Source organism: Pleurodeles waltl, chromosome 6 (genome assembly GCF_031143425.1).
Source record: "Pleurodeles waltl isolate 20211129_DDA chromosome 6, aPleWal1.hap1.20221129, whole genome shotgun sequence".
Lineage (NCBI taxonomy): Eukaryota > Metazoa > Chordata > Amphibia > Caudata > Salamandridae > Pleurodeles > Pleurodeles waltl.
Genome location: NC_090445.1, coordinates 422,593,040 through 422,611,514, shown reverse-complemented (window position 1 = coordinate 422,611,514; position 18,475 = coordinate 422,593,040). Strand labels below are relative to the sequence as shown.

The 18,475-nt window shown below is 42.8% G+C and overlaps 1 protein-coding gene across 1 annotated transcript in view; it reads left to right on the top strand.

Moving 5' to 3' along the window:
- The first annotated feature begins 6,880 nt into the window (after positions 1-6,880).
- The window catches only part of USP49 (ubiquitin specific peptidase 49), a 356,661-nt gene continuing 345,066 nt past the window's right edge, over positions 6,881-18,475 (top strand). The window contains exon 1 of the mRNA XM_069238415.1: positions 6,881-7,076. The gene's annotated coding sequence lies outside the window, so the exon portion shown is untranslated. The remainder of the gene's footprint in view (positions 7,077-18,475) is intronic.

Below are 18,475 nucleotides of genomic sequence, written 5' to 3'. Positions count from 1 at the left end.
ACTGATGTGTAGTGCTGCTTAGCAAATTTGAGAACTGCGCCCCCCTATAAATACAGTTGTTAAGATCCTTATTGTTCCATGATAGTGCACTGAGCACGGCCATAGTTGCCGGTACTGACTGTTGCTAAGCTAGTCATCTTTCGATGGTCTAGTACCTGTCATGGAAAGTAAGCTCATGGGGCTGCCCGGCTGTTTTGTCAGAGTCCTGTGGGTTCTTTCAAGGTTGAAACTTTATAAGAGAGTGACTCTTGTGGCATTCATGAAGCAATCCATTTCTCCAGGATACTTTTTCTATTGCGTCCTCTGAGCTCCTCCGGGAAGCCCATGAATGGTAACTTAACCCTCTTTGCGATGTTTTTGCTGTGTTCTGCCCTTTTTGTAAGGGGGTGCTGGTAAGAGATGTGACTGTAGATTTTAGCAGTGTGACTGCATCCTCTAATTCCGTAAACGTTCCTTCAGTTTCTGAGGTACTATTTACCACATTACAGAATCTTGATGAATAAGTGCAATATCCATCTCCCAACTCGCCAAATCTGGTCTCGAGGGCTGAGTGCAGTGCTTGAATTGCCTGCAATAAGGCGCCAGTGTTGGCTTGAGGAGAGTTGTGGGCCTAAAGGGCCATCTTGGTTTCGGTCACGTGACTGTTACGTGGAATTGCATATCTGTCCAATTTAGCCTGGGACTGATTTGGGTGGCCTCTACCCACATTGGTGATGACTGCGCAGCACAATAGCCCTAGGGAGACAAATGCTGTTAAGTGGTGCAGCAGCTATACCTCAGAGATAGCATTGTTTGTTTTGCAGACCCCAGTGGACTACCAACAGAAGGGGTACTGGAAGAATGAACTCTCAGCTACCCCTAACAAAGTATCTGGCCTACAACATCTGGAAACTCACTGACACCACCTAGAGCCCCTGGGTGCCATGAGGGATTTAGTAAACCGCTGTGCCTCCAAAGTTTGTTGAAGTGAAATATGTGCTCAGATGTGAAATCAACGTAGTCAGGTCGGTTTCAGATGAGCAGGATGACACCTGTCTCTCCCAACAGTCTGATCTCCCAGAAGTGCAATTAAGGCATTGGCCAGGCACTTGGCTTAAGATCCTACGGCCACCAGCATCCGTTTGTATTAGTCCCTCTATACTGTTGCCCCACTTGTGCTGCAGGTCCTCCATCGGCAGGCAGCACTAGCAGCTGGATATTATAGTTTTACATGTCCAACCCTCCTCCATATGGGAAGTTCCTGCTTGAGGGTCTCTTTGACATATTTTGTTCCAAGACTTGGGCCAACGGAGGCCTCCTCTAGCCTCCCAATATGTCTCTAATAAGTCCTCTAGTGTCCTGTTAACATGGGAAGGTGAGGCGTCCTACAAGACAAAGTTTGTCTCCCTTGGGTTGACCCGGTGTGATGGAGGGGATCTGCTGTTCAAGTCATGGCCTCATCTCATCACCGGACCAGTGCTCGGGCATTTCTACAATCAGGACAGGCTCAGCTACCTGGCACCTCGGCAGCACAGCCCCAGGCGGGATACCCCCTCACGCCTGATTCTTCACTCTACTCTACGGGTTAGGCTATATCAAGGAGTGGCGAGAAGGGATACATCAGCCCCTCAATTGGATCCCTAGAGGCAAACTGCAGTAGACTGTGAGCTGCTGTACCGCACTCAGTCAACATTCAGAAAAGGCTTTAACCACCTCACAGTTCATCCACTGCAGAAAGGGTCAATTCTATGGGTCTCCAGTTGCCAGGATTAAGAATGGATGGTAGGGGCAGCGCCAGAGATCTCCAAGAAGATGCAGCCACCATCTTGGCCACCCAGGCCACACCCCTTCTTTCCCTGAAATTGACAGTTACCTCTGTACTTAACTTTTCTCCCCACAGACCCTGGTGTGGAATCAAAGACATTCTCCAATGGCGTCTTCACTCTTTGGCCCTAGTGGGGCATAGGGCCCAATTCAGTCCCCCTTCACGTTGGTTCTAACTAATGATACTGTAGGCCCCTCCTTGGTCTCTCATGAGTGGATCCTATAGAGTATTTAACGTGTGCTACCAATGGGTTTGCCCTTTGTTCCTTCGCATAGGACTCCAACCAGTGCATACAGCCGCACCTCTGTTACTCATAGGGGGAGGGAGCTATATGAAGTATACATTGGTGTGTATTCTGGGCATGCCGTTGTCTTCTTCTCTATCTCTCCGCGGTGGATCTTACAAAACAAGGAGGCACAACAATAAAATTAGGTAAAGTACATGCTTTGTTCCTCACTCCTCTTCCCAGCATTGGGCACCCATGTACCACTATGCAGGACAAAAGCATCACTCTGGTCACTTGCCCACGGCACCAAAATTGTTGTCTTGTTGGCCTCACTGACATCCAACACTCTTCCATCCAAACGAACACTTCCATTCTGTGTAGAATACTACATGTCCGCCAATAGGCTTTGGTGGCCTATCAGGACTGTGAAGTTCTTTGCAAATGCAGTTACAATCTGCAACAACGAGGAACCCCTGTTTATACAAGAAATTAGTGGCATCACTTGGTTCAAGGAATAATTTGGCCTAGCAGACAGGAATTCAGTGCCGGCTGCTGCTGTGTACTTTTTTTATGAAAAGTGTGTCTAATATTCATGATGACCTATATTGCTGACGTAATTTCCTCTATAATATCTCTCTCTCTCTCTCTCCCTCCCTCCCATGGACAGCTGGAGTTCAATGTCTCGCACTGAACTGGAATTCAAGGAATTATTCACGGTGGTTGTTATTTCGGGGGTCACTTGGCACTTCTGTGGTAAATTGAACTGGGTTCCTCTACTGTCTCTCCTACTGCTGCAGTGTTTGGGAGATCTACAACACCCGAGCTCCTGCGGCTCGAGTAACCGGCAATATTATGTCAAGACCAAAGGCTCATATTATGCTGTCTTTCTTGGTATTTACCTGCATAGCAGCTAGATAACAGTAGAACCAAACATCAATGAAAAACTAATTGCAGTTTCTTTCCCAGGTTTCATTCTATCATTATCTGGCCTGGTACATGATGATGCTTGACTACAAATGCAGATAACACATGTGTAATCATGCCGTTATATACAGACTCCTCGCTAAATCCACCAATTTCTCGCTGCTATCTGTTAACTATGTTCTCAGTCTTTATTTCAACGTGATACTTTTGAATACTTTGACATAATATCACTTATAACACAGATAGGTTTAATTAATAAGTGCAGTGCTTTATTGTGAGCCCTGTTGCTTTTGCCTCAGGCAGCTTGTAACGTTTCAGTTGTGTATCTGTCCGGATGGGGATGTCTCCCAGTGAAGCCTACCTGGCTCCCACTTGTGATTCCAGTCATCACTGCTCAGTCACATTAGAATCCAGAGCGGCCTCTCAGGAAAGTGGTCTCTCTGACCTCTTCTCTCAGAACTGACAGACCCTGCCAAGTACATGCCGACATACCTGCCTCTGGGAAGGGCAAAGAAAGCCCTAATTCCCGCAGTGAAGAACTTCTCTCTGTAAAATAATTTCTACTAAATTTATTGACTGCAGTCACTTGATATTTTTCTGCACAAAAAAAAACGTGTTGGCAAGTTTATTATTATAAATGAATGTAGTTGTCAAACAGGACATTAAGAAATATTTTGCGCATTTTTTTATTACAAATTGATTTAAACCTTAACACGAGAGACTCCTAACAAACAAAGGGCACTGATAACACAGAAGAAATATTTATTCCTTACTTTATCAAGAAATAACAGGACATCACATTTAGCAGGCCCCTCTGCTCTCAAGACTTCTGACACTGTCAGAGATTTCATGGAGGTGAAAAAAATATATTTTATGATCGTGGCGGAACACCATACAAAAGACCTCGAAAAACTAGGTAGACAAAATCCCTCAAGTCATATGCAGGAGGCTCTGTCAATCGCGGACTGAGACAACCAAGACGATGCATATTCGATTCGTTTGGGTCCAATCAAAACAAAATAAAAACATTGACAACAATTCCAATGGAAGCCAAAGTTACCCTCATCAAATATGTGATGCTTCAGGGGAATAATTGTTTCAGCCCTCCTTCCTGTATCATCCAATATTGTCAGATTGGTCAATAATTGCTCATGTGGAAGAATCTATTCGCACTAAAACTGGAAGATCTTGGGACAAAACAATCAGAAATAAATTGGAGGTTTGAGTGGTTAAAACCTATAATGGCAGACCATATTTTAGGTACACTCACTATAGATACACAGTTATCAACGTTTTTCACCATGTATGGAAGGATCCAAAGAAGGGAACTGACAGGGCCTGATTAGACACTATGGGGCCTATCACAAAAACGTTTGAGATGGCTGGAAAAAAAGTTTCAATGACAACTCATCCAGCAGAACTGTCTTACTGAATACAATAGGTTATTTGCCAAAGAGATAATGCTCACACTGCAATCTCTACAGAAAGACTCAACAGGGTTGAATTCCAGTCTCACAGACTCAGCCACAAAGCAGCTATTTGGGGGTAATGTTATGAAAGAATTCTTCAATCATGTCACTGTGTGAAAGTGGCCACCTCTTGTCATAACCCAAATTCAAAACCAGAAGAGGCAATTCCTGGCTCCAGTATAACAGGGCCACTTTTTATCTCAAAAGGAGAAGCGGTGTCGGAAGCAAGTACAGAGGCTATACCAGACCAAATACTGCCAATGCTAAATTTTAAATCAGTGCCAGTTTTACTAGGAGTGGGGTTCAATTGCAATGTTTTATCAAAGATGGCTTCAGTTATCCAAAGATCCCTGGGTTCGACACATAGTGATAACATTCCATAAGGAATTTACAATGATCCAGTACAAATGTTCTTTCTTCTGGCCATACCTTTTTCACTCACTGATACAAAGCTAATTGTGCAAGATAATGGAGTTGTTAATAAAGGGGGCTATCGAACAAACAGTTTATGGTTCTTCAAGAGAATTAAGCAGTCTCTTTCTGGCAAAGGTTTCAGAAATCCCTGGTATTTCCTGGCACTTTTGTCAGAAACTCTTAGTGTCATTGACAAGGCCGGGGCCCAGGAACTACAAAGTCTACAAATCAGTTTGGGTTCAGTGGTCTCAGTGGTGAATGGAATCAGATTAATATCCCATTTCAATGAATGTCACTATCATAGCAAACTAGTTGGATTACCTAGCTGTTACATGTAAGTCTCCTAGCACAGTTAATATTCATTGATTCGACATCTGTTTACATCATTAATACATGACTGGAAATGAGCACTCATTAATATACATTCTACTTTGTTGCACCTGGATAAGCATACCTCAGTCTACCAAATTCGGTATGGGATTTTACCTTGGACATTAGCCTATTTAATGTGTGGACTGGAATTCACCATTACCCTTCAAATGCTTTATCTATGAAATTAACACTGCTATTGTGTCTAATTTCTTTTCAAAAGTGTCTGATGTCAAGCCTTTGTATTGATCGTGCAGGCAATTTACCCCACCTAGCCTTCTTTTTTTAATATTAAAAGAAGATCACAGACGCTTCTTTCCACTGTTGAGCATCCTCCTTTCCCGGAGCATCCGAAGCTTTGCGCCATAAGCTGCATGAATCTCGTACATCTGATCTCAGAATGTTCTCAACTTAGTTTGTAATTTTATTTGTAATCTCCATTATCCTGTCTCATCCGCCACCCTAACAAGATGGGTCAAATGGTAAATGTCTTGAAAATAGAGATTGATACTTCTGAGTTCATTCCTCCAAGCTGACCAAGGCTTCAAAGGACTTTTGGACAGAAACTAGGCTTTAAGACAATACGAGGGCAGCTGACTGTTCTACTGTTTCTGTCTTCAAAACGTTCTATTGCAAGCCAAATAGTAATGCTTTTCTGCAAGCTTTTAATTTGCTTTAAAAAAGCATAAATGAGGTATTGGTGGAAAGTCCTAATTGTATTAAAAAGACACAGACGTGAAGGATACCCCACCCAATAACTCCGATTAGGACATTGTGATCATTTTGAATCCCATGCTGTTATTTCTACAGGTAGCTCATTGTTCTTTGTCATTGTCACAAACCCCCAACCGTCTCGATCATTCTGAGGAGTCCAAAGAGTAGATAATATGTTCCTATTGATGACCACATGCTTATTTGTATTCTATTCCCCTTTAAGAGAAATATGAACTGACATGAAAGCACCAAGAAAGATGAACTGTGGATGTAAAAGAGGCACGTACACCTATAGCTTTATTATGGAGAAACATTGTATCTGCAAAGGTCCAGCACCACTCTGTACTGGGTATTGTAATAGTGTTTTTTTGTGATCTGGGAACTATGTAATTAAACAGCAAAGAAAACATCATAATACTCGCCTATCTTCAATAAAATCAGAACGTTGATGCAACAGCTGTTTGAAAATCCACATTGTTGTCCCTGACCCTGTCTATTCCCAATCTAGGCGTCTCCTTTCCGTCCGGACGATAAAAGGAAGAACAAAACCAACCGGCTCCCGTCGGTTTCCCTCTATTACACAGACCCAGGCCGACATCTGTTGTGGCTCGGCCGGGGACAGCCGGATAATGATCAGATGAACCTCTCCGTTGCTATGCAGGATTCCTTGTTTAGGTGTCAATGACCTTCGGCAGCCTGATGGCAACAAATTCACGACCTCCCCGACTGTTGTTCTCTCGTCGTCAGTTGGAGCTCCGCCTGTCTATACCAGAGCCTAGGTCTTCCCGGTATGGATGACTCTTCAAATCCTCCCAGTGCATGCAGCGCATAATACAGCCTATAAAAAAAGTTCAGCCTACATCACCGGCTCGCATATGGATGGCTGATCATTTCCGGGGCGGCAGCGCTATTATTTCCTGAAAGACAAACGATATATCGTAGGCTTGAAGTAGAGGCGATTTCTTCCGGGGCGGGAAGCCCGTCTTTTCCGGGGCGGGCCTGTCACGTAACCAATCACAGGATTTATTTGGAAGTCCAGGCACCAAGATCCGCCTAGTACCGTCTCTTAACATGTCAATCACTATAAACTAGCTTTTCTATTGCCGCTCCCTGCCTTCATCTATTGAAGTCGGTTAGATTCGAAAACAAAGCAGAGGTAATATGTATATATATTTTTTAATCTTCTTTCGGGAGGAGGGATGTAAGTCTCATGTTCTGGAACCACCCACTTGATAGAGACTGTTTGTCATGTATGCACCACAGCTTCCCTATTTGTAGCGCCTTCTACAGTACTAAGCGCTTTCCTTCTCTCCTCTGATAGGAGCGCCCCTTGCGGTAGCGTATTTTCTCTCCTATGGTTGTAGTAGGACTTTACCATAACGCATTTCACCTTCAGCCGACTAAGGCTGCCCCATTTCTTTTATACTGCCTTATTAAGTGGCAGGCCTGTATCGCGTTGTTTCCAATAGTGAAAACCCGCCACCTGCTTTTAATCCTTAGGGTTTGATCGTTTTATGAAACGGCGCCTGTGAGAAAGCTGTTACCCTCCGTACGATAAACGCGCTAACGGAGTTCGACGGCATCCCTTTGTGGCGGCCCACGGTACCCCTTAGTTTAAAAATACTGCTCCAAGCATACCTCGGTAGCGGACCAGCCTTCGGAGACGTGCGTCAAAGAAATACCAGTTGAAGACCTATCCGACATTTCGTTGGTGTCGTTTAGGAAGTATAAAAAGTTTTCGGAACGTACATTCCGCGTCCAAAGGCCAGTTGATTAAGTGCACAATATATAAGAACTTGATTGTTTTTGCATGTTAGCGCCCCGCACAAGCTGAAACCCGACGCTGCTTTACAGGACTCCCATCCCGGTTCCTGATTTTTTTTTTTTTTTAAACACACACAAGTAACCCGCCAAACTGTGCTGAAACGCTCACAAAATTGCGGGGTTATTTTTCATTTGATCACTTCTGAATCTCTTAACTTTTCCTTGTCTCTTAACTTTAGCAGGCTTTACTATCTCCTGGGGTTTCTTTCATCTTCTTTCTTTTATGTTGTGAAATGGCACGTAGGTGAATAACACCAAAGTGCTCGCAAATTCGACTCGTGCTAGAGTGCAGAAACTTTACTTTTATTCCTACTTGCTTCGCATCCCAAATACATGCGACGTGAGGAAGGAGCGTTCCTCCCCTTTTGCTTTCTAGGTCCTTCCTACCCATTACCGGGGGTTTCTGAAACGATGCAGTTCTGCAGGAGGTGGAGTTTATGGCTATGGTTAAAAATCGACTTGTGCAAGGGACAAAATTGTACCGACATCTACTTGCCTTACCTGTTCCCTACTTCAATTAGACCAGTGGTTCCCACCCTTTTGACTCCTGAGGACCCCCCACTAAATCAATACTGGAAACTATTTGTATGATTTAAATTACAAACATTAATCCAATTAGCAAAATATACACAAACAAGAAAGCACCAAACCAATACACTGATTATTAAAGATATGATTATTTTATATTGAAAAAATATGCAAAAATCAAAAAATGTTAATGTGAAGGTTGGCGCTGCATCTCGGCGACTAAATTTTCAATGTTTGGCTTTATTTAGGGAAGTTGAATCCACAGGTCAGATTCGTACATTTTCCAACTGATTTCAGATTTTATTTTTTTATTTTTTTGGTACAGAAAATCTGAGAAAACGCTTTCACATAGATATGTGGTGGGGAAAGGAAATAAAGCCATAAGAACCTCTCTTCTCCCCATAACTTCTTTGTCACATGTAATTCATTTTTTTATAGCACCTTTCATACAAGTGTAGGGTGTCGAAGGACTTTACAGAGACTGCAAGGTGTAGGAGTCGCATGTCATCCACACTAGTAGGCTTTTTCAAAAAGTGCTTCGTCTGGAGAAGCACAAACTCAAAATTCAGAACATAACATAGTGATTAGCATTGACTTTAATAATACGAATGTATTTCAATGCAAGCAAACCTTTTTTTTTTTTTTAGCAGCATAAGGAAAATTAAAAGGGGGGTGGGTGAGGGATGATGTTGGGACATAACTTTCAAATTTGTGCCATGCAGTCTGCATGCAGCTCTGTGATGGCAGTTTATAGCTCACTGTGCTAGATTAAGTTAGTAATTTATGAACTGCTCAGTAACAAAATATTCTCTGTAACAAAAGCAGTAACCCACTGTGATATGCACATAAAATATTGTTCTTTGCATTATACATGTTCTTTGCAGCAGGCATATTAACCATCTGCTACCTTAGATGAGTCTTAAGTGCCACCAGACAGGTGGAAGTTTTCTCTCTAGCTGGTACATTAATCACCAGAGTTATCGTGACACTTTTATTTTTGCCCCAACCTGACTCTGCAGGGCTTTTAAAACTGTTGCACAGAGGAAGTAATAAATATAAAAAAACACATCTTTTCTGTCAGAGACCTCTGCTGAAAAAGGGCCTTCCTGCCGGCCCAGGCTTTCAGACCTCCTGGGAATGTGCCATGGACCAGTGAGGGGCTGCAGACCCCATGTTAGGAACTGCTGAATTCGAAGGATAGGCAAAAGTGTACATTTGGTTTTAGACACCAAAGTTCATGCATCCCAAAGATTCATATATTGAAGCTTCCATTTGGAAGAGCAGTGTCAATAAAGAGAGTACATTTAGGAATCAGAAATTAGACATTTACATAGTGTACTTTGTACTGGTAAATCAATGTTAAATATTTATGATTTAAATTTTTTGCATTAGGTATTTGTAAAGACTATAAAGACAGTTACAAACATAAGCGAGAACCATGATATCTACAAAACAGCTGAAATCTATACAGGAATCTTGGACCCAGATTTGCATTTCTTTAATCAAGTATACCGTAGTATGGGAGGATGCCATGGAAGAAATGTGAAGGTGTCTGGCAGGACAGATCTATCAAAAATAGCCAGTGGGCCTTATGAAAAAAAAGCCACAACAGTTTGTTTTCAAAACATTCCCCATCTTCTTAGATGGATACTGAAGAGTGATCTGGAAAATGTTGGGGATATGTTGATGGCATGGATGCAGACATGGGGTTGCTGACCGTACACAGCAGTTCGTGAATTGTTTTTACTTTGTATTGTGCAGATTCCCATTGGGCTTATTTTGTCCAAGAAAACCATCTCATGAGCCCAGAATGCAGAAAGACGTGGTGGAAGAGAGGCTATGGAATAGAGTTAACGGGAGTGGCAACTCTGGGGGTGGGGAAGATAACATAGAAAGAAATTAAGTGTGGGAATTTTAGAGTATTTAGAACAGAGGGATGGACAAATAGCTCGGGTGAAAAAGAGAACTTGCAAAAACACGGTAGTCACCTTTGCCCTGAGGTTGATGGCAGATGGTTTCACCAGTACTCTTCGTCGAAAAACTGATAGGGTGGCAGATGGGTTACAGCAGGAGTTAGAGATGGCCCATGGGTTCACAGTAAGAGGCAAAAGAGGTATTAAACAAAGAACGTTTGATGGCTTGAGCACAGGGGATAACTGTAGAGCCAGAGTTAGGCTGACGTCTACATAAGAGAGAGTAATAGTTGTGGGTTAGACACCGAAAAGAGAGACCGAGTAAGACCGAACTAAAGGGATAGTGAAGGGCAGTAGGACAGGTAAATGAAGGGAAAGTGGGAGTGCTGCATTGGGAGTTATGGCTGGAACAGCAGTGAGGGTTCGAGAGGGGAGGAATGGGTGTTAGAGTTGGCTTGAGACGGTTGAGGGCTGAGATACAAAGCAAGAGCAGCAGGAGGACCTAGACAGGCATAGCATGGGGTTTAGACTGGGGTAATAGGGGGGGGGATCTAGACCGGTGGCAAGGAGAAGGCAAAAGAAACCAGAGGTCTCAGATTGGGAGTAGTGGTCGTAGACAGAGCACGATAATGCAGATCAGTTAGAAAGGAAATTGGAAAAAAATGGCAGGCTGCTGAGACAGCAGGCAAGAGAAAAGAAGTGTATTAGACCTGGCTTAAGGTGGTTGATGTGCACTTTTGGCTATTCTTTGGTAGGTCACTTGATCTGCATTTATGTTTTCTCCAGCAGACGAAAAACTGCCTTCATGACTTGGTCTAAAAGTCTTAGCCCTGTGGTGCTTTTTAAAGTTCAGCTGAATTGCAGGGTCTAGTTGTTCTACAGAATCTGAGGCATTGGAAATACATGTAAAACCTAATGCAAAGGACAAACTCATAGGCCCTGGGAGTCATTTGTAGCAAACAGCAATACATTGTGTTGAAATGAAGGAACATGGGGCCTTAGCACTCTGTTCACTCCAATTAGCAGGAGGAGGATTTATTTGGACCCATTTACATTTAGCCTCGTGCTATAAGGAAATGAAAGGTCTGAGGCAGAGGCCTCAAAGCCACATGAGAGCACTGAGAAAAGCAACAGTGTTGTTGGTGTTCTATACAAGCTGAGACTTCGAGCTCCACTCCATCTTGTTGATCTTCTGCTCTAGGGAACTAAAAGCACAGGTCCCGTTTTCTGCTTTGTTCCTTTCACAGTAATGAACCGATCAGAACCCACCCATAACCTGGATTTACCAATAGAAAGGCAAGGTTTACCAGAGGGATGTGCTCAGCCCTCTCTCACCCAATCCCAGTTGCGACTGCAAAGACAAATGTTTGGCCAGTCACAGGACAGTACACGTTTAAGCTCCTGGTGGCATCTACTTCATACTTAGACTATCTGAGCAATAAGATTGGAAAGCTTTGTACCAGCATACTGTAAGTTATTGTTTACTTGTCATTCAAACAAATTAGACATTAAAACATTTTGCTCTTGGAGAAATCAAGATGTCTCGGGCGTTCAGTGATCCAAATTCCCAATCCCTATCATGGAGTGTGATTACTATTGATACCATAATTGAGTTCTGATCCATTTACCATCTTCTGGAATAAGCCTCCGTTGCTCACCTTTGCAACTTTTGAGACACAAGTTTAGAGAATGAATAACTCTGGTATTCAAATGAAATTAAGTAGTCTAAAGCTTGGAAATATCCGTGATAAATATAAAGATCCAATAAAATCCATATTGGTGAGTGCTGTTTAAAAAAACCTTGACTGGACCACTAACAAGGTTCACACGTCACTGGGGTCACTGAGACAGGGTGTCTGTAGGAATTTTGTGGATTCCTGTAGATTCCAAAAGTTTCCATCACAGAAATGTAGGTAAAATGGGTGGTTTTAGGAAAAGTTTGAGGCTTGCAAGGTATTGTGGGTAAGAAAACCTAATGGGATCCACGCAAGTCACACCGTCCTGGATTCCGGTGTTTATTTTAAAAAAATGTACATGTTGGCTAGGTTTCCCTTGGTGCCGGTTGAGGTAGGGTCCGAAATCTAGAGCTACCCACATTGGAAAAAGAGGGAGTTTTTGGTAGAAAAATGTGCTGCATACATGTCGTGTTTTGGCTTGTTTCTTGTCGTGAGCACTAGGTCTACCTACACAATTAAGGTACCGTTTTTATCGGGAGACTTGGGGGAGTGCAGAGTGGAAGAAATATTGTGGCTTCCCAAAGTTTTCAGAACTTTCCATCACACAAATGTGAGGAAAATTTTGTGTTTATTTTCCTCTTTCTCACCATTTGAGGTTTGCAAGGGATTCTGGGTTAAAAAAAAAAAAAAGTGGGACGAGCCATGCAAATCAGCCCACCCTGGATACTCCTACGTGTCTAGTTAAAAAAAAAAAAAAAACTGTGCATGTTGACTAGATTTACGCAGGTGGTGGCTGAGCTAAAGTGCAAAATCCCCAACAAGGCACAGTGCTGAAAAACGAGTCCGTTTTCTGTGGAAGAATGTGATGTGTGCACATTGCATTTTGGTGCATTTCCTGTCGTGAGCACTAGGCCTATCCACACAAGTGAGGTACCGTTTTTATTGGGAGACTTGGGGGAATGCTGGGCGGAATGAAGTTTGTGGCTCATCCCAGATTCCAAAACTTTGCATCACAGAAATGTGAAGAAAATGTTTTTTGGACACATTTAGAGGTTTGCAAGGGATTCTGGATAACAGAACCTGGCGAGAGCCCCACAAATCACCCCCATCCTGGATTCTCCTGGGTGTTTAGTTGTCAAAAATGCACGGATTTGCTAGGTTTCCCTTGGTGTTGGGTGAGCTAGAGCCCAAAATCCACATGTAGGCACTTTGGGGGGGAAAAAAACAAGTCAGTTCCAGTGAAAGAAATCTAATGTGTCCACGTTGCATTTTGGGACATTTGCTGTCGCGGCACCATGCATACCGACACAAGTGAGGTACCATTTTTATCACAAGACTTGCGGGAACACAGAATAGCAGAACAAGTGTTAATAACAATTGTCTTTGTCTGCATTTGTGCCTTCCAAATGTAAGACAATACGTAAGAGAGAGGTAATTTTGAGAAATGCCCTGTAATTCACGTGCTAGTATGGGTACCCCAAGTTCAGAGATGTGCAAATAACCACTGCTTCTAAACTCCATATCTTGTGCCTATTTTGTAAATGCATAGGTTTCCTTGATACCTATTTTTATCTCTTGCTTTTTTATCAAATGAATTGCTGTATGCCCAGTACACAATGAAATACCATTGGAAGGTGCAGCTTAGTTATTGGCTCTGGGAACACTGGGTACTTGGTGAACCTACGGGTCCTAAATATCCCGGCAACCAGAAGAGTCCAGCAGATGCAACGGTATGTTGCTTTTGAAACTCAGCCATAGTTAAAAAAGAAAAACAAGTTACAAATGAAAACGTAGACACACAGCTGTTTTTTTTTTTTTTAACTCAATTAATTTTTTTTTAATTCCAACTGTTACTTTCTATAGGAAAACCTTCAAGAATCTACACACATTACCCCTTGCTGAATTAAAACTTATATATATATATTTTTTTTAGAAATGTATGGCTTTCCGAGATCCACCATTGGTTTCACACTCATTTCTACCACTAACTGGAAGGAGGCTAAAAGCACAAAACATAGGAAAAATGGGCTATGTCACAGTAAAATGCCAAAACTGTGTTGAAAAAAATTTGGTTGTCTGATTCAAGTCTGCCTGTTCCTGAAAGCTGGAAAGATTGTGATTTTAGCACTACAAACCTTTACAGATGCTATTTGCAGGGGAAAAACAGATGCTTTGTTCTGTGGTACTTTTTCCCACTTTTCCCCCAAAAAACACATTTTAACTGTATTTTGGCTAATTTCTCAGTCACCTCCAGGGTAATCCCCAAACCTGGGTACCTTTAGAGTCCCCAGATTATTGGGGAAAAAGGACCTAAATTTGGCGTGGATAGCTCATGTGGCAAAAAGTTATGGGGAGCCAAAGCGCAAACTACCCCAAAATGCCAACAAAAAGACTTAGAACAGGAGGGGGAAAAGGTTTAGCAGCAAAGGGGTTAGCACTTTTTTCCCTCTTTCTGTCTTTAAGTGTAATTTTTTTTCTTCAGCTCCATCATTCTTTCTGGGACTTTTTTTTCAGTCTGTCCCGTAGGTGTTCTATTCTACTTCTTACTTGATATTTAACTCAATCATTAACCCTCACTCTGTCTGTGTCCTGCCTTTTTTCCTCCCTGGAGACCTAGTTTACTTTCTGTTTTAACTCCTTTCCGTCTCTGACACACTTTTTTACTCAGTTGGGCTCCGTCATACTCGTCTCAAAGGTTGTCTTTCACTCTCTTAAGCTTTGTTGTACTCCCCCCCCCTCTCCATTGCCTGCTCTCCCTTACAGTTCTCATTTCTCTCTGTGTACATCTGGTTCTTTGAAGACATTTTCATCTCTCTAACTTTTACCATCTCCCCTTATGTATCGGATCCTCCATTCATCCTAGCCTTGTAATCTTAATAGGATACAAACATGGCCATGAGAAAGTGAGCTGAGGTGTAACCTGAACACATGGACCGCTCTGTCCTCATCCTCACGAGTTGTCACCCATCTTAAAAGACCATTGAATGTAGGTGTTCGATGTCTCTTTTGGAGTAGGGTGCTGCAAATCCCTTTTACAGGTTTATCAGAATGGCTTGTCTAGCTACATTTTTGGTACCTTAAAAACATGGGTGAATGCTGCGTTTGCTTGGGAGCCTTAGCTGCCCTCCCGCTTGGGCTGGGTGTGCTATGTGACTTCGAGGCTAAAGTATGAGATGGCTATCTTTTCCTGCCATGGACTCGGCGACCAAGCTTTGTTCCTAGACCATTGGGACACTGAAGAGTCTCTTGTCATGGCACCGAGGTAGCTGCATGATCATTTCTGTAGGCGTTCAAGTGCCCATACTGAGCAGTAGCAACCCATTATATAAATCATTGCCGCCAATTGACAAACCCCATGGAATACTTCCATTCCTATACTCTTGAATTGTTCCACCGTCCTCCATTTCCCCAGTCTGCTAGTACTGTTTAATGTGCTTTTTAACACAGTCTTCTCCTTTAAACACATTGCTCTGTCACGGTGTACTTGTTTTATTCCGTTCACCTTGTCTGAACTTTCCGTTTCTCATACTGAATGCAGTTTATTGCTCTTCGTTCCCGTTACCTCGGCGGTTCTCTCACAATTACCCGTTGCTCTGGCTGGACTTTATTCACCCTCTCCTCGCAGTACTTCCCACCACCTGACTTTAGGCCTTGATCTTTTGCCGCTTTTCACTCTCCTGCCCCCTCTCTTCGGTGTACTTTCCACCAACTCACATTCTGTGCTTTCCCTGTCGCTTGGGCTGTTTTCCGTGCGCCTTTTCGCGGTCGTCCTTTGATTGCTGCTGCAAGAAGCTCTGTTTGGCTCTTGATGGCTGTGCACTGCTCTGCGCTGTCACGCTCTGCTTGTGCGTCCCCCCCCACATCGCCATCGTCTCTTTTCTAATTGACTGCATTACTTTTCATTACTACATCGCATCAGATGTTTTCTGGGAGTACTTCTCTCTTGTTTGGATTTCCTGTAAATGCACCTGATCTAAGTCTTTGCTGATTATGTTGTGCAGTGACTTGATCCTCATTAACGTGCACTGAATCTATTCGTCCTTGTTTTGTGTACAGAGATCTAGCATAGGTAGTTTACCTCACCCCATTTGATATGCAGCGCTGCTACCTCTCTGTATTTGGGGGACTGGTGTGGCCCTGTGTGTTTTTGTTGTTGTTTTTGGAATCATATGGTAACTTTTACTCTTTAAGACCTGTGCACTGATTGTTGTTGCACGAGAGCCCAGATGAGATTTATTGCAGCACTATATAAATCTCCAGTTCTATAAACTAGTTCTCTGCTTTTCATGGGGCATGTGCAATCAGATGTTTGGAAGCAGATATCTAAGCAGTTTTTATTATTTAAATTGGTACGCTCCCTCATGCATGTGCTTGTTTTTTTGTGGTACAATTCAATTTTAATAAAGACTCTGCCATTTCTGCTTTACTTTGTTTCACTGTTGTACCAGGGGACCAGCCTCCTGTTACAAACTGCTGTTACAGAATTATGGAGTCAAAAGTTGCTCTTTTAGGACTGCCTCGTTGTCCCAAATGCTAAATGATTCTTTTTCTCTCTTGTTTGAAGTGATCCCCTGTAGTCTTCCGATAAGTGTAAAGCTGTTTCTAGGTTTATTATGCTATCCAGGTTTGCAAAGTGCACTATTACTTGGGAGGATATACTGGCGCTGAACAGGTGTAAGGCTAGCCAAGCCTACAGCCTGGTGGAACTACCCAAAGAGCTAGGCCTTCAGCTTCTTTCAAAATGTAAGGAGTAGGCTCTTAAGTGTAGTGGCAGGTTATTCCATGCTTTTAGGAGAGATGCAGGAGAACACTCCACTGCCCTGTCTAGTTTTCCACACGTGGGGGATGCGTGTAAGTCGGAGTTCGGATGAGTGAAGGTGTGTGAAACGTTTGTGAAAGCAGATGCCTTTGTTGAGGTATGCTAGGCTAGTGTGATGTGGTGCCTTGAAAGTGTGGGTGAGGACTTTGAAGTGTGCTCGTTTGTGTATGGAAAGCCTGTGGCGCTCCTTCTGGTGTTGTGATGTGAGTACTTCTGGGCACCTAGTTCTGAATGGTCTGCAGCCTTCTGGTGATTTAAAAACAATATATATATTTTTAAAATTGTTTTTTTCTCTCTTATTGATTTGTTGGTCCAGTTATAAAGGGCGATCCTGTAGTCCAACTTGTTTGTTACAAGAACCTGCGTCGTGGTTTCCCATTTGCTGATTGGAAGCCATTTGAAAATCTTTCTCAGCATCCTCCGAGTATGGAAGCATGCGGCATTGACGGCGTTTGTCTTGGGGGTGTTGTTTAGTTTTCTCTCTATGATAAGCTCAATGGTCTTGGTGTGTTTGGGTGCCAGTCTTAGCAAGTGATAGGATGTTGAGAGTTTTGTTGGCAGCTGCTTCGACTTGGTCGTCAGACATTGGTGTGAGGTGGAGGAAGAGGTTTTTTTCAACATTGAGGTATGGAGAACCATGAAATATGCTGAATGCGAGATGGACATACACGTGTGAGCAGGGGGCTGCAGGGGATGGTTTGGAGTTCCCTCGTGGTTTATACGTGCTGCTTAATGTTAAACGTAATTTGAAAAAGTAAATGTTTCTGTGGCAGGAACTTCCACTGCTCCGGTTCTCTGTAGAGCACTGAATATCTTGGAGATATGAGTCAATGCTTGGAATCATTTTGGAAGGGTGTCCTTGGGGAACAAGGATGTGATTGTTCAACCTGCCACTGAAATGTAGCCTGTGGGCACTGTATAACAAAAAGTACTTAGGAACTGTTGAAGTTGGACTCATTACTGCTATTTTGTGTACAAGCGTTATGAAGGTCTTGTCATCTGGCTTAACCTTTCTGTGAGTGTTGGGCCTGAGTGACATCTTAGTTGGAACAAGTGATATAGACGGTCACATAGCATGTACGCTAGTTTGTCAATCACGCATATTGTTGAGCAGTTTGTCTAATTTTTCATGTTTTGTGGGTATTTTGTACAGAACTCTTACAGCATTTTATACAAGTATTCATGTCGCTGTTGGTAAGAGAACAGTGAAAGCAGTGCATGGTTGCATTGTTGGCTGAATAACGAGGTCTTGAGAGACTTTTAAAGCCTCAGATGGTCTGATTATGGAGAAAGAAAAATAGTGTTTCCTAGTGAAGTTGCTGGCTCTACGAAACAGTGTAAGCTTGATTTATCAAAATGAATGGCTGACTAGCAGGCCACTGAAAACTAAGCACACTTTGTCTTGTAGCTCTTTGCTTGAGAAATGTATTTTTGAAATTGTGGGCCATGTGGACAATGCTGAGGGCTTTGAAACTGTTTGAGTTGTCGATTGCGCGCCGGTGCACAGCAATAAGATCTTCTTTTGGGCTTAAGCTTCCTGGAAACGTGGCGCAGTTTGGAAGACCACAGAATGCTTCGTTATTGTGGAGACTGTGAGGAAATAGATTTATTGGCACAGGCCTGGTGAGTGAAAGACCTACATTTAATTATCAGTTTAGGATACTAATCGGACTTTATTAGCCACAGTCGGAGCTTCCAAAGTCAAATGGAATCCACCATCTGGATGCTGCGATTTCTGACATTAGGTCCTGAGCATGTCATCATGGAAGCAGGCCAAAATGTCACATAACTTGCC